We start from the raw sequence: 14328 nt of genomic DNA on the forward strand, positions 1-14328 counted from the left end.
AAAATACTCATTTTAACCATTTGGTACATCACACTTTCTCAGTGCACTGAAGTTGGTATCTGAGCCAGCTAATTTGAAGTGCCCGTATATTCTGCAAAGTTTATATGCTGCAGTCATATCCAAGGATTCTAATGTAGATGTATTGTTAGTTTCTAAACAGCCTGAAATAAAAGCAGAGAAAAACTGCATCTCATTAATGTACTGCCTGTATAATCTAAAATAACATGTTAAACATTAATTTCTTACTTGACTCTGTGCCAGAAATTGGGAGACCATTTAGTATGCATCTGAAGTTCCCAGAGGAAGGCCTTAATAGTACTGTGAAAATGATAGATAGCACTGGGCTTAGCAGAGGATGATAAACAGTTCTAAGGAGTGTGCAGCCACTTCCTTTTCTCACCTAGTCCCCAGTTATAAGAGCTATAATTTTAAATATTACTCTTTTGAGATCACTGATATAATCCCCAGAATCTTGAATATTTGAGGAGACCATGAGGAGGAGCCATCTAAAACTTCTAACCACCTGTTCCAAATGTTAAAATAGATTTAGAACACTTCTGGGACCTTCATTTAGTCTCCAATTAACCTTTTTTCCAGTCATTGTTAATAAATATTTGAATATAAGTTTACCAGCGAGACATTTTTTGGACTGAAAAGTTTGACCTTGCTTCAAAAGCAACTTTAAAGAAAGTTAAATTCATGATGGTGAAATGTAACAATACCCACTAGCACAGGCTGCAGTAGTAAGTCCAGTGTAGGTCAGCTGAAAGCAATGCCAGTTTTTAAATGTAAAATGCAATGTTCATACACCTTCTCTATAGGGAATTTAGAAAGCTCTTGTTTCTGCAATGAAAGCAAGAGGGGCTCTAACTTCTTTATGATGACTTCTGGAAAAAACATTACTCTTATAAATATGCCATTTTATTGAGCTTGAGTATTCCACTTCTATGGCAAAGTTTATAAACATTCCTTGAATTTTTCCCAAGCACAAATCCAATTAAGGGTGATTTTGAGCTTAATATGTAAAGTCTTGACTTCATTGAAATATAAATAGTGGTGGCAACCTTTTTAGTATCAGGGAGGCGTGAAAATGGATTTTGTTAGTCTTTGAAGGTTTATTCTCTGTGAAGTTTTGAACATTGTGATGTATATGAACCATATTACTAAAGTTGTAGAAAAATTAGTTGATAGTAATAAGAGTTTCCCTTAAATTCTGGCTAATATTTCAAAACAGTTAATTACATGATTACTTCAGAGAAGTATTGTTTTCTTTCTTACCTTTAAACATGTAATAGTGAATTTCATCAGTACAAAGTTTTGGTTGTGATGTACTTCTGACCTAATTTTCCATGGTCATTGGTGTAAGAATGTTGGGGTTTCTCCCCATCTGAACTCCTTTCCTGGTCCAGAATAACCAGAGTTGTCCATCACATGTGAAATCAGAGAGCAACCAAGCAGTTGCAACCTGGTTTTGTAATGTTGATGTGATTGGTTAGAACACCACATGTACTAAAGGAGATGCAAACTTTTTTATATTTAGGTAGGAAGTGCTCCAGTTCTAGGCCAACCATTACAAGTCTAGGAGAATTTTTCTTAAAGGCAACTATTTAAATGTAAAGCCTGTGGAGCCTTTCTGAACTTTCATGAATTTCTGTGCTCTTTTGAAAGATAATGATTTTACTTCAGCTTGCTGGTGCCAACTTCTGCAGATTACATGTATCTTCACTAAATTGGGTCGCTGTTTCACTTGCGGAGCTGATTGGAAAAGTTTTTTATTAAGACTGAATGGTAATCCTATGGCATGACTCAAAAGTGCCTGATGCATTTATCTCTAGAGGATCTCTGATCCTCTTAGAATAATGCATGGTATGGAAGCTATAATCCAGATTCTTACTGCCCTGGAAAGGGCAGAAAGAAGGAAGAATGCTGTCTAAGGAATGGCAGCTCACTAATCCCATGTACTGAAGAGTTTGGCTGATCACAGACAAATTCATTTTTATAATGTTTTTTGGTTTGAGGTATCTTCTATGTGATGCGCACTGCTAGTGTTACCTATCTTTATTGCTGTTTAATTTCTGATGAATAGCACTGAGCTGGAAAATTAAATCAGTGCTACTTAAACAGAACCCACCCAGCTTCTCCCAGGGAAGGAACAGCATGCTCCATCTCACTAGGGGTGTGTAAGGTAAATGTGATGTTTTTCCCTGGGCATAGTTCTTCTCTATGCTTTTATTAGAAAAGATTTCAAATCACTTAGAGTCTTGGGCAATCTCCCTTGTAAATTACAGTAATTTCTGGCCTTCATGATACACACTTGGGTTCCTTCCAGGTGGTCCAAATGCTGCTGCCAAACTATTCTTCCTCTCTGGTGCTTTCTTCACCGCTTCTCTTTAGATGATGTTCTTATTTGCTGCACATTGCTTTACTGCACCAAAATAGTTTTGTTTTTTCATGGCTCCACACAGCTTTATTGCTACCTCTGTTTCATCTCTGCTTTAGTTACACAGCTCTTCTACCCACCACATCATTGGGTTGGGGTTGGGGGTTTTTTCCCCCATTTTTTTATTAAGAGGATTTTTTTCATCTTTAATGTGGAATGCTTTTCCATTACATCAGCAGCACAACTTTTTTTTTGCTTCCTTCAGATTTCTGTTCATAATCTACCTTTTTTAAGTCCTTTCAAACATCCTGTAAATTGCTGAGTGTGTCAACATAATTGAATGTTTGGAGTTGTATGTTATTTAAGCATTCTTCTAACTATGTTCAGTGTATTGCAAGTTTATAAAGCCAGAAAAAATTTTTGTAAACTAGTTCAACCTTCTGCATAAAATGGGGCGTTTGATTAGGATCAAATTGGTTTTGATGTTCAGAAATGGTCAGAGTATTATAGCACTAATTATACTACACCAACTATAAAGGTGAGAGTATGCCATCTGTATTTGGTGATCCCTTATCTGTACAGCCATTGTGCATGTTAACCTTTTTGGCTGTGATATTTGCTGAGCAGTGGTAAATATCCATTTCCTATAGCTTTCTTTGAAATACCTCTTTCGAGTTCTTCACTTTTGGTCTTTGCTTTGTAAATTGAAATAAATATATATTGCCCAGCTTACAAGATAGCACTCTATCTCATAATTTATGACAATCAGTCTTTGTGTCATGTGTAAACTTTATTAGCAATGATTTTATTTTTTCCCCATGTTTTTGTTACTATAAATATTTAGTAACATTGTGCCTTTGGATTAATTCCTATAGGGCTCACCAGAGGGGTAAATGCTGCTTTCTCTTTCTTTCTCCCTATCTCTTTTATATTCATTTGCCCCTGGACCTGTCTTCCCATAATATTTATATTGTATGTCATGAGGAACAGAGATTTAGTTGTATAGTTTAATTGTCTGAATGATCTTAAGAATGCAAATAATGTGGAATGGAAAGAGATCAAATGCTTAAGATGTATTGCAGAAAAACATCCCACGTAGGTGGTGTTCTTGGAAAAGAGTCAAAAGAGAAAATGGAATTTGGATGTCCTTTGGGCCTGTATCTGACACAAGATTTAGACTACAGAAGAGTTGTGGCACACTGATCTAGTGTTTTGCAGCGTACTGCCGTCCCAAAAGACATGAGATTAACTTCAGGCAATTGTAAATGCCAAGGTTATTTCTTCATATGTAAAATATTTCTGACCAGGATGGTGGCAGAACCTTCATCATTACAGCATGACTATGGAAGTATTTGAAAATTGCATAAGCTGATTTCAGACTGTCTGGGAAGACCTTTTATAATGCAGTGCTGAGCATAAAGCACATAAACTATCTGGATATCAACATAGCAGATGGTCCATGCTTCTTTCTTTCTCTTTTGAGTCAGAGTGGAATGAAGAGTTCCCTTTAATAGGTCATATTCCCTCTGTTTAAGAAAACCTCTAGGGCTCACTGTGCTCAAGGACATACAATTTACTGATTTTTCTTAGGAAGCCTTGAGTCCCAGGTTTCTGGACTAATTTGATGTGGATGACCTGCATACTGGGAAAGCTGGCAAGCACAGACATGGAGATTTTGCTGGTTTCCTGAAATTTCGTCCTTCAGCATCTCCTCTAGGTGTGATGACTAGAACCTAAGGTTCCTCTTTGTTGTAAGGCTCTGAGAGTTTAGTCTGTTAAGCAGGCATCCTATAGACTGGCTTTGGAAGAAGAGTGCATCACAGAGACCAGACTGCCATATTTCTGTCCAAAATACAGAAGTCCATACAATCCCAGCTAGTACCTGAAGATACTGCTGATGTTCCCTCCTGCATACTGTTGCAAGGGCATTCATTCCACAGCGCATAAGACTTATGGAATACACCCCAGGCATAAGACGCAATTCTGCTTCAGGGTGCTTAAGATAAGATGTGACACTTCCTTTCAACCCTTGTCTATCTACTCCCACTGAAATGTCACTTAGATCTCAACCCATGCATTCACTCATCTAAGAAAATTATTTCATATGCCTGAGCCTCTTTTCATGAGTCAGCAGTACTGGGTTTGACTGAAGGGATTCCAAATTAATTTTGAGCTTTTTCTACTTCCCCAGTTTTGGAATGACTGCATGCTAAAAACTGTTTCTAGCATAAACTATCGTTGCTAGAATATATTATCTACCAGTGGCTGGGGTGAGACATATTACAGCATTCAGTGGTTGCTGGACCACTGAAGTACCAGCTCTCTTTCCTGGATGTTTGAGATAAATTTCTGTTACATGCTTCACTTCCCTCCGACAAAATGCTTAAGGAAAATAACGATTGAAGGAATATACTGTGCTATCCAGTTAGACCGTGGAATAATTTTCATATAAGTAGATGTTGACATCTATATAAGTAGTATAAGTAGTGTTGACACTATGAGATATTTCAGAAAAAAAGCAACGCTGATGTGTCCAAGGTAGACTGCAATTTTTCATGCTATTAACTGTAGAAACTTAAAATCAGTAATTGTAAAACCCACAAAAATATTCTCTTGCAACCTACTTTACCTCAGTCTTCGGGAAATATGAGGAGAGACTTAAAGAACCGGTTTCTTTACCATCAAGCACCATGAGAGTGTGTAGTCCCCAATGGCTTCTCAAATATCCTTGCTGAAGTCCCAGAATCTTGTCTGATCCTGGCAATTCTCCACTGAAGTTGATCCTGGAATAAATGTAATAAAGGTGAATCTTCTCTACATAGTGGAATAATAGCTTCATTGTGAAGGACAGGGGTTTCCAGTTTGAGATTTCATACATAATTGAGATTATAGTGGAAAGGCAGTATAGCATGCCATGTTGACTGTGGAACCACTGTGCAAGAGGAAAGTCTGTTCTTCAGATCCAGCCCTGTGATATGTCAGCTACCTCCAACTTTAAGCATCTGTGAGATCTAAAAGCATGCAACCCCTCACAGTTAGTGTGGTGTAGAGAGGCACCAAAGGTGTAATCCAGAAAGGGGAAACCTTAAGAATGGTTCAGAAATGTAATTGTTCTTATATGTATACAGAAGCAACTCTGTTTCCCCCCTATTTCAACTGATGTTGGGTAAAGACTGTCATCAAGCCTAGACATAATGGAGTTACGGATTTTGTGTACAATAAAGGGCTTCCTTCGTAATTACTGTATGCATCACCTAAATCTAGTTCTAAAGACATTAAAAGTGGAAGAGAGTTTGGCATTTGAAAAGCCGGCCAAATACCATCGTATCCTCATTTTCATTAACTCTCATTACTTATGTATAAATTTTCACACTGCAAAATTTGTCTTGCCTAATTGAATAACAAATAGGTCTTTGTACTATGTCAAATAATTAATCACTACACTAATCATATGATTAGTTAGATTTTTATCATCTGTATTCCCTGGAGTGCTGAATCCATTTTTGGCTTACCCAGTACAGGAGAGATATACTGGGGAGTAACTAGTGAAGGGCCACTAAGAAGAAAGACTAGAGCACCTCTCCTGTGAGGAGAGGCTCAGGCTATTTAGCCTGGAGAACAGCAGCTCAGAGAGATCTAATCAGTGTGTAGAAATATTGGAAGGGTTTGTGTAAAGAAGAAGGAGACAGGCTGTTTATAAGTGGTGCCCAGTGGCAGAACAAGAGAGACATAATCATTGTGCTTAAATGTAAGAAAAGTTTAAGCTTAAGAGAAAACTTCTTACTGTGAGGATGACTGAGCATTGACACAGGTTGCCTAGAGAGATTGTGGAGTCTCCATCCCAGAAATATCCAAAGCCATCTGGATGTGATCCTGCACAGCCTGTTTTAGCTGACCCTGCTTGAGCAGGAGGGTGGAAGAGATGAACTCCTGAGGTGCCTGCCAGCCTCAGCCATTCTGTGATTCTGTGAAACCCTATTGTAATGTTCAAGTCCAACAGCATGCTGTCCAAATAACGCTTTGAAAATAGTAAGCACCTTCTTACTAAAATTCTACCTTCTCCATTTCTTTGGTCTAGCCTCCAGTATGCTTTCTTTTCCACAAGTGTAGTTTGTGTTGCAGGTACCAAAGATATTTTACCGCCTTAAAAACACCATCAAGAATTTGGGGAGGGAGAGGTGTGTTTCATAAATGATCAAACAGTACAAACATTTGTGTATTGGGTCAAACAGAGTGTATTGGATCTGTTAGAAATCTGTTAGAAATAATTTAAGTACTCCTGACACCACCTTCCTTTGACATTTCTGGAAGGTCATTACATTACTTCTTTGCCTTCTAACAATCAAGGTGAAGGCTGTCAGTGGTGGAAGTGAGATTTCCATCTGTTCATTATACCTTAAGTAGCAGGGGAAAATAGCAGATGTGTTGCCCCAGGCTTTGTACTAATTTGGCTATCCAACTGAATCCTTTATTTTAGGGAAAATATCCATAAACACAAATATAATGAAATATGTAAGCAAATACAGGCTTACAGGCTTGTTTTAAGCTCCTAAAGCCACTTAGCAATCTTTAGATTCTTCAGAATCTGGTGAAAGATACAATATCTTTTCCAGAAAGGCATTGTATTTGCTGTAAATCACTCAGGCCTGATTCAGTAAGACATCAAAGCAGGCATATAAGTCGAAGCAAAGGAATAATCCTGTTGACCCAAGCTGGAATTCTCATGTGTTTAAGTAAATACCTTAATAAATTAGCCTTTATTGAAGTACTATTTTTAAATGCTGCTAGATACATTAAATAAATGTGATAGAAATATATGATGAAACTTTCTGGTGTAGAATTATCAGCCAAAGATCTGTTTTTATTTCTGTTGCTGGAATGCAAACCCTCTCCTTTTTTGGAAAATGGGGAAAATTAGTGTCTGGGCAGTGAATATATGAAGGTTTCTTCTCAAGAAAATAAGATGCAGCTTGTATAACCAAAATGCCACCTTAACATACATACAGTCAATGCAAATCTTATTTGTGCAGCCAGATTGGAACCTTCACGTTTTCCAAGTGCAGCTCTCATTTTAATACAGAAATCTGAGAACTTGTCCAGAGAAATATTTCATGTCCAGATTTAGGAACCCAGGCTTCTCAGAATAGATGGTTCCACTAATCACAGTAATTACAAATAGTGAGATATATATCACTATTTTTATATATATATATATATATAAGATGTAATATCTTTCCTGTGACAGCCTTATGCTGTTGATCATTGTTCAAGTGCTGCTGTACTTACTACTTTTTGATAACTTTTGTCAAATTTTAGAGCATTTAAAATCTTACTTATAAAGTGTGCAGGTATGTGCCAACACAGGGAAAACCTCAGAACTGTGGCTTTTAGATGCTTTTCTTGGCAGTGGCCATCTAAAGCGTGCACTAATAACCACTGACTTAAACAAATGCTTGAAGATTGCAGTCACAAAGTGACCAGAAGAAAGCACCCATTTGAAATCAGATTCAAATAATTTAAACTGTGTAGGGTGACTTACCATGCAGTGTCATGTATTTTACACACTTTTTTTTTGATAATGACAGGGTTTTTTTGCTTTAGTGTAAAGCTATTCAAATAAATAAAAATTAAGCTTGAAGGGCTTACTGGGGATCTATATGTGTTTTGGAAAGGCAAGATGTGACACAGCTACAGCTGAAGATTCATGAGGAATAAAGCTACTCACTATTTACAGCTGAGATTGATTTCTTTCTTGATTCTCTGTTTTTCTGATTTAGCCAGCTCAGACACTTGACCAATCCGTCTGTTCAGTACCCTTCCCTCCCTTAGCCAAAGTGTCACAGTGCCAAGTCTCTAAAGAGGAATTGAAGAGGCTGAAAAGAAAAAAACCAAGTATCTCAGATCATCTGTCTCAAATCTGCACCCATCTCTTTTAAGTGAATATAAAACTGAAGGTAATTTGAGATTGTTCTTTGGTCTAAGTCACAGTTAAAGCAGCTAAGCGGTAACACTGGAAAAAGCAGTCAAATAGCTAGGAGAGGTAGAATGACATTTTCAGGCTCCAGGAGTTTTACTTTCCGCTTAGGTGGGGTCAGGATCAGGTAGCAAGTGAACCAATACAAATTCATGAGAAAACATCACAGTAATTCAATTTGCTGTTCAGGTTGAATCCACGTGGAATGATTTGGGATTTTTTGTTGAGTTGTTTTTTTTTTCTTTAAGGCGAAAAACTAAAAAATTGCAGTATAGTTTTCTACCTCCTCAGATTTAACCTGAGCATCAGCCAAGGCTGCGTGCCTCTGTGTTTGTGCAAGTTTACATAGTATGCTTTTTCAAGGCAGTGATCTAGTCTGCTGGGGCTGATGCTTGTGTTTATCAAGAACTGAGTGCAAGAGTTTGGCTCATGATTTTGTGAAGTATTAAAAGTATAATTTATTTTTATAGCGTGCATTATTCTGTATCTCATCACTGTGTCATCCAGCCACCTTCCTCCTGAGGGGACTGTTTCACAGTGGAGAGGGGGGAACTTGGTGCAGTCCACCACAGGAATTTGACAACACTCAGTGCAAGATCTTATGGGAGAGAGAGGTTGTTTTATGTTACAAAATCTCTAAACAAGTTGATTTTATTCAGTCAGTATCACACCTGTGTACTCAAAGCATCAGGATGTATGTGTTCACATGGTCTGGCCAGGATTGCTCATGTGCAACGCTGAAGACAAAAAGGGCTTGGCTGTCAAGTCCTCAATGTTTTTTCTGGGCTTACGGTGATGAGCGGTGGTAAACTTGATTTTATGCGGGTCTTTGAAAGCAAGCTGATATAAAAATAAGTTAAAAAAACACCAGACCATCTTTTTCTGGTAGTAATTGTTTATGTTAATACACCACAAAAGCTTTCAATTTAGCTTTTTGTATGTGAGAAGCCATTTATGTAAATAGGACCTGATTGTGGACAGAGAAAATCTGGTTTTTCTTCTCTGCTGACAGGCGATGACTTCAGGACCGCCAACTACAAGACCCTTCCCATTCAGCACTGCCCTGCTCCTAAGCCTTGCTATTCCCAAGGCTTGCAAAGTCCACACATGGAGCAGTGCTGCTGGCTGGCAGAAAAAAAAAGGGGAAATTATAAGCCAACTCCAGCCTGTTGTCCTCAACTCCTGGGATAGAAAGGCCATGGAGATGATCACCAAACCTATTCTGGAGAGGGAAGGATCAAGCGGAGGAGTGTTAGAAGCACTGGTACAAAGCAGGGTTGCATTGCAGACACTGTTGTTCCCTGGTTGTGCCAGGGAATAGTAACGTGGAAAGTTTTTGTAGATTTATATTTCCTTAAGGAGAATGTGAATGAAACAAGGGTCTGTTGCTGGTACTAGGGAGGGTGCTAAATGCTGCCATCTTTCCTACACCCATGCCTAGTTTGGATATATACTGAACTCATCGGGACAAGGCTTGGTTTGGAAACAGAAAATAGTTATGAAACATACTCATAAGAAAGTAAATGCTTTCTGTAGATAAAATAAAAACAATGGCTGTCTGCATCAAAAAACAAACAAACAAAAAAAACCCAAAAAACCCTGTTTCATTCATGTGGAAAGCAGAGGTGCTGACAGTTCCTATTAAATCTCTTCCTGTGAAGAATGTCTGGTCTCCGACCTGCTGGTCCAATTCAGGACAGACAAAGTTATCTGTAATTTAATGATACCTCTTCTGGGAAGGTATTTGCATTCTAGCACTGGCTAGAGCTCAGTACATCTTGAGCAGATTTCTGTCCTGTGCAGCTGTAGCACATCAGGCTATTAGAGAGCATGAGTAGTAACATCTGCTGCAGAGTGGCTATAGTGCTTGCTGGAGGGTTTCTCATCTTGGCTACCTTTTTCCACAGAACATATATGTAGCAATTATTGTGGAAAACTCTATCCCCCTTGGTCAAATTTGGTTGAATTTAACCAGTAGGTTAAAATTGTAGTGGAAGAGGTGCTAGGATGGATGTGTGACCTCATTACAGCAGTTTAGTTACTTTATGAAAAGAAGTTAAAGATAGCCTGCAGGAGAGCAGGAAGAGAATGCATCTGGATCGTAAGAGTTGTAAGGAGAGAAGGTGAGAAGGCATCCTTTCATGAAAGCCCTGGCACAAAGTGGAGTTTATAGCAGTAGCCATTGTGGTTTAAATCTGTTTTGAGCAGTGGAATATATGGAAATGAGCTAGCTTACAGTATTTGGAGTGGGGAGGAAGGAGATGATTTCTACATCGTCCCAATGTACTATAAATGGTTCTGGCTGGTGGAGCAGCTGTGTGACGCACAAGGCAAGGGAGAGAATGCCAATGTTGCTATCATTTTGGTTTTGCTCCTTCTTAGGAATGGGTGACAGCAACCACTTCTGATGGTTTCTAAGGCTTTTTCAGTTCCAGGCCCATATGAACAAAGAAAATAGTCAAATAGGCTTTTGGAACCTCTGAAAACCTAAAAAGCAACTATTTGATCCTTTAGGAAGGTTTCCAAAACAATGGCTGGCAGTAAGAACAAATGATCCAAATATAATTCCAGAAAAAAATTCTTAGCTGTAGAAGTAAGTATGGATTTTACTGATCATATGGTTTGAATTCAAAATTATGCCCAAACTTTTATAGCTCCCACTGGATTACTGAGGGTTTTCCCCGTTTGAGGTTCTTAAGAGCTTTGAGTTGCCAAATGTACTGTATATTTGGGATGGTTAAAGAGCTGTGGACATTTTTCTTCAGTCTGTTACATAAATATATAATTCTTAGAATGATCTGAAATATTAGCATTGTTGTCAGAGACAATTCAATATAAATTTGTTTATAAATGGAGAAAACTAAGCTAAGACTGTCACATAAAATATGTTGTCAATTGGGAGAATTATTGGAAACTGTTTTCTAGCAACCACACATTATTCAGTGAGATGGTTCTTTTTAATCCATTGTCCAGCATTTGCCTCCCGTACTTCATGGCAAATCTGATGTTGCATGCTTGCCACCACTGTTGTCTGTATTTTCTGTCCATAACAGAAAAAGGAGAGGTGGCTTTGAACTTCTTTCAGATGGATCCTATTCAGACTGCCTGTGTGACTTGGAGCAGGAGACTAAGATTCAAGTACACAAAAAAGACGTGGGTGACAAAACAGGATTTACAAGGGGGAACAGTGATCTGGATTATCACTTTCTAGGGATGGTTTATGTATGTTTAATCATCTCCCACAGTGACAGATTCCAAACAGGCAGAAAAGAGGAATTCACAGCTACAAAACACTTTCCTGCAAGAATCCAGTTATTCTAGCCAGGCTACTCAAGCCGAGCTATTGCTGTCAGAGAAGTGCTTTCCGGAGCAAAAAAATAGTTAAGAATTCACTAGGTCATTTGTTGTGGCTGCATACTGAGGAGAAACGTTTCCCAGATTTTCATGTATTTTCTTAGTTTGGGAAGTCTAGGAGCAGATCCATCATTTCTTTCACATGTTCTGGTCGAGACAGTTGATGCCCTCTGGATAGGTTCTCTCTTCTGTTTATTTGTACTGCCTATCAGTATGAAGACGCATGCTAGTTATGTGTTTCTTGATTTCCTCAATTATCCCCTACATACCCCTGGGTTAAGAGTGGTGGTAGCTGGAGAACTGTTGTCTTTTTTGGGCAAGAAATAAGGCGTGATGTTGTATGTGACTAATGTGTGCAGCACTGTAACCACATACAACTTCTGCTTGCTCCCAAGACTCTCTTGTTGGTGACATGTTCAAATTAAAAGGATTTTATGTTACAGTTTAAATGTGTATGCCTTAAAATTTCATATAGGAAGGTGAAATACTCCTGAGTTATATGATGATCAAGTTTAACTATGCATCCATCAGAGTGCAACAGAAGTGGAAGGTTACTGCAGAGTGATACAAGAAGGGAAGTGGAACTAGGCTGTTGGCTGTGAACATACTTTTAGGTTTTGGCTCAACTTTCTACTCTAAGAGATTGCAATTGTAAGATGTGGAAGTTGGAGAAGAACTGATGGCTATTTGAGTGTGGTCGTCACTTCCAGAACTGTGTGGCACCTTTGTAACCAATTCATTACTGCAAGGGGATTTTCTGGAATGCAAGAGATTAACTATTAACTATCTCTATATCTCATCTCCTAGTGGTTTTGCGAGCATGAATATTCCAAGCAGAGAAACACTGTGTCATTTTCTTGTCTATCATGGGTACCCGGTAACTGGATTTAATTAGATTTTTTTGAGGACATAGACCTCAAACTTCATGAACCTTGTAAGGTATTACTGGTCATAGGCAGCACTGAAGTGTCAGGTTTTTACCTGGGTGCTGTGTATAGCACTTCCAGTGAATAAGAAGGCTGCTTAGAAATTTTTCTGCTGTAATACCAAAGTCTCAGGGGCCCAGAATTAGGTTGCCTGCATTTTTTCCATATTAATTGAACAGCCATGATCTCTTGCTCAGAGAATTAGTATGGATAGTGTGCCCAGTATAGGATATGTGTTTTCTACAGGGACATTGATTTAATATGATTCACAGGGCGTTTTGATTTGTGTCTACAAAGGCAACGGGTAAGAAAATGGAGAAAAATGAAATGCAGATGAGAAAATGGAATGTTATATATGGTAAAATAAAGAAACAGACATTGGCTTAATGACAACCAAGAAACACTTTTAACCAAGCTTCAGGGTTCCAGAGTGTTAATCTCATTAGGTTCATATTAGTATCTAACTGTCATCTCCTGAACTGCTATGAAATCACAGAAATTTGTGTCAGATACAGAATCAGGTTAGAAATTTAAGTTATTTTTTTAAAAGTAGCTCCAAGTTTCTTATTTGAACTTGGTTGTGATTTTCTGTACTGAATTATTGACTTGCCAGATTCTCTTTAAACAGTTGCCTGTCATTGTGCTGCTGAAAATTTCCAGGTTTTTCCATAAAACCTGAAGATGTATTTATTTTCAGCAGGGATTACCATTCCTGCCAGTGGAATCCCAGTAGTTCTGGCTAATTGTAAGATGGCTGTAAATATGTGATTTCCATGGAAATTCATTTAGTCACAGGAATTTTTGTCCTTTTTTTAATATTGATGGCTTTGCTTAACATGGTTGCCAAACACATGTAGGGTTTAAAGAAAAGCTCTACTAAACGTTAGAGAAAATTGTTTATATGGAACTGCTCAGTACATGTGTGTACTGCTTTTATGGATGAAGCAGGAACTACTTAAACTCTCTCTTGGATTTGCGCTGTTAGCAGATAAGGGAAAGCCTCCTTTAGCTCAAAGAGTTCATGTTCTGTTAGACCCTACTGATAATAATTTCATAGCAACACCTATGGGGATTTTTTTGTTTTGTTGTTTTAAACCTATATTGTGTTCTAGTTTTTTTTTTTCCCCATATGAGCTTATGAGATTGGACAGAGGAAAAACCAAAACAAAACACCCCCCCCCCAAAAAAAAACCAACACAAAAACCGAAAAAAAACCCACAAACACCAAACCAAAACCTCCCCAAAACAAAAGATCCCCCAAACAAGCAAACAAGTCCCCAAATGCCAAACCAAAGACCCCATATTTTTTTCAGTGTGCTGTGAGCTTAAATTCCATCTTTACATAAATTTTTGTATAGAAATTTTTGTGATTTTGGGGGGGGGGGGGGGGGGGGGGTGGTATTCTTGTGCTTCAGGTTTTCTTTGTTTTAAGGAAGTGTTTGAAAATGCCATGTGGGAATGTTAAGCAAGGAATCCAGAGACAGTACCGTTACAAAATGCATCTGGTGACTGGAGTATGCAGAGCACTAATACTGAATTAATTTAACATATTATTAACTTTCATTTTAGGAGTAACCTTATTGGCACACCAGGACAATTTTTTACTTGTTAGTTATTGGCATGTGAGTCTGGTGCCAGGATTCTGGAGTTTCCTTATTAAAAAAAAACCCAAACAACAAGCTCCTGTATTCTCT

The 14328-nt window shown here is 38.2% G+C and overlaps 1 protein-coding gene across 1 annotated transcript in view; it reads left to right on the forward strand.

The window, feature by feature from the left end:
• The window catches only part of ME1 (malic enzyme 1), a 169624-nt gene that overhangs the window by 117291 nt on the left and 38005 nt on the right, over positions 1 to 14328 (forward strand). The gene's annotated exons all lie outside the window — the stretch shown is intronic.

This window comes from Pezoporus wallicus, unplaced genomic scaffold (genome assembly GCF_028554395.1).
Source record: "Pezoporus wallicus isolate ANWC-B61680 ecotype Strahan unplaced genomic scaffold, APGP_CSIRO_Pwel_v1 contig_4788, whole genome shotgun sequence".
Classification (NCBI taxonomy): Eukaryota; Metazoa; Chordata; class Aves; order Psittaciformes; family Psittacidae; genus Pezoporus; species Pezoporus wallicus.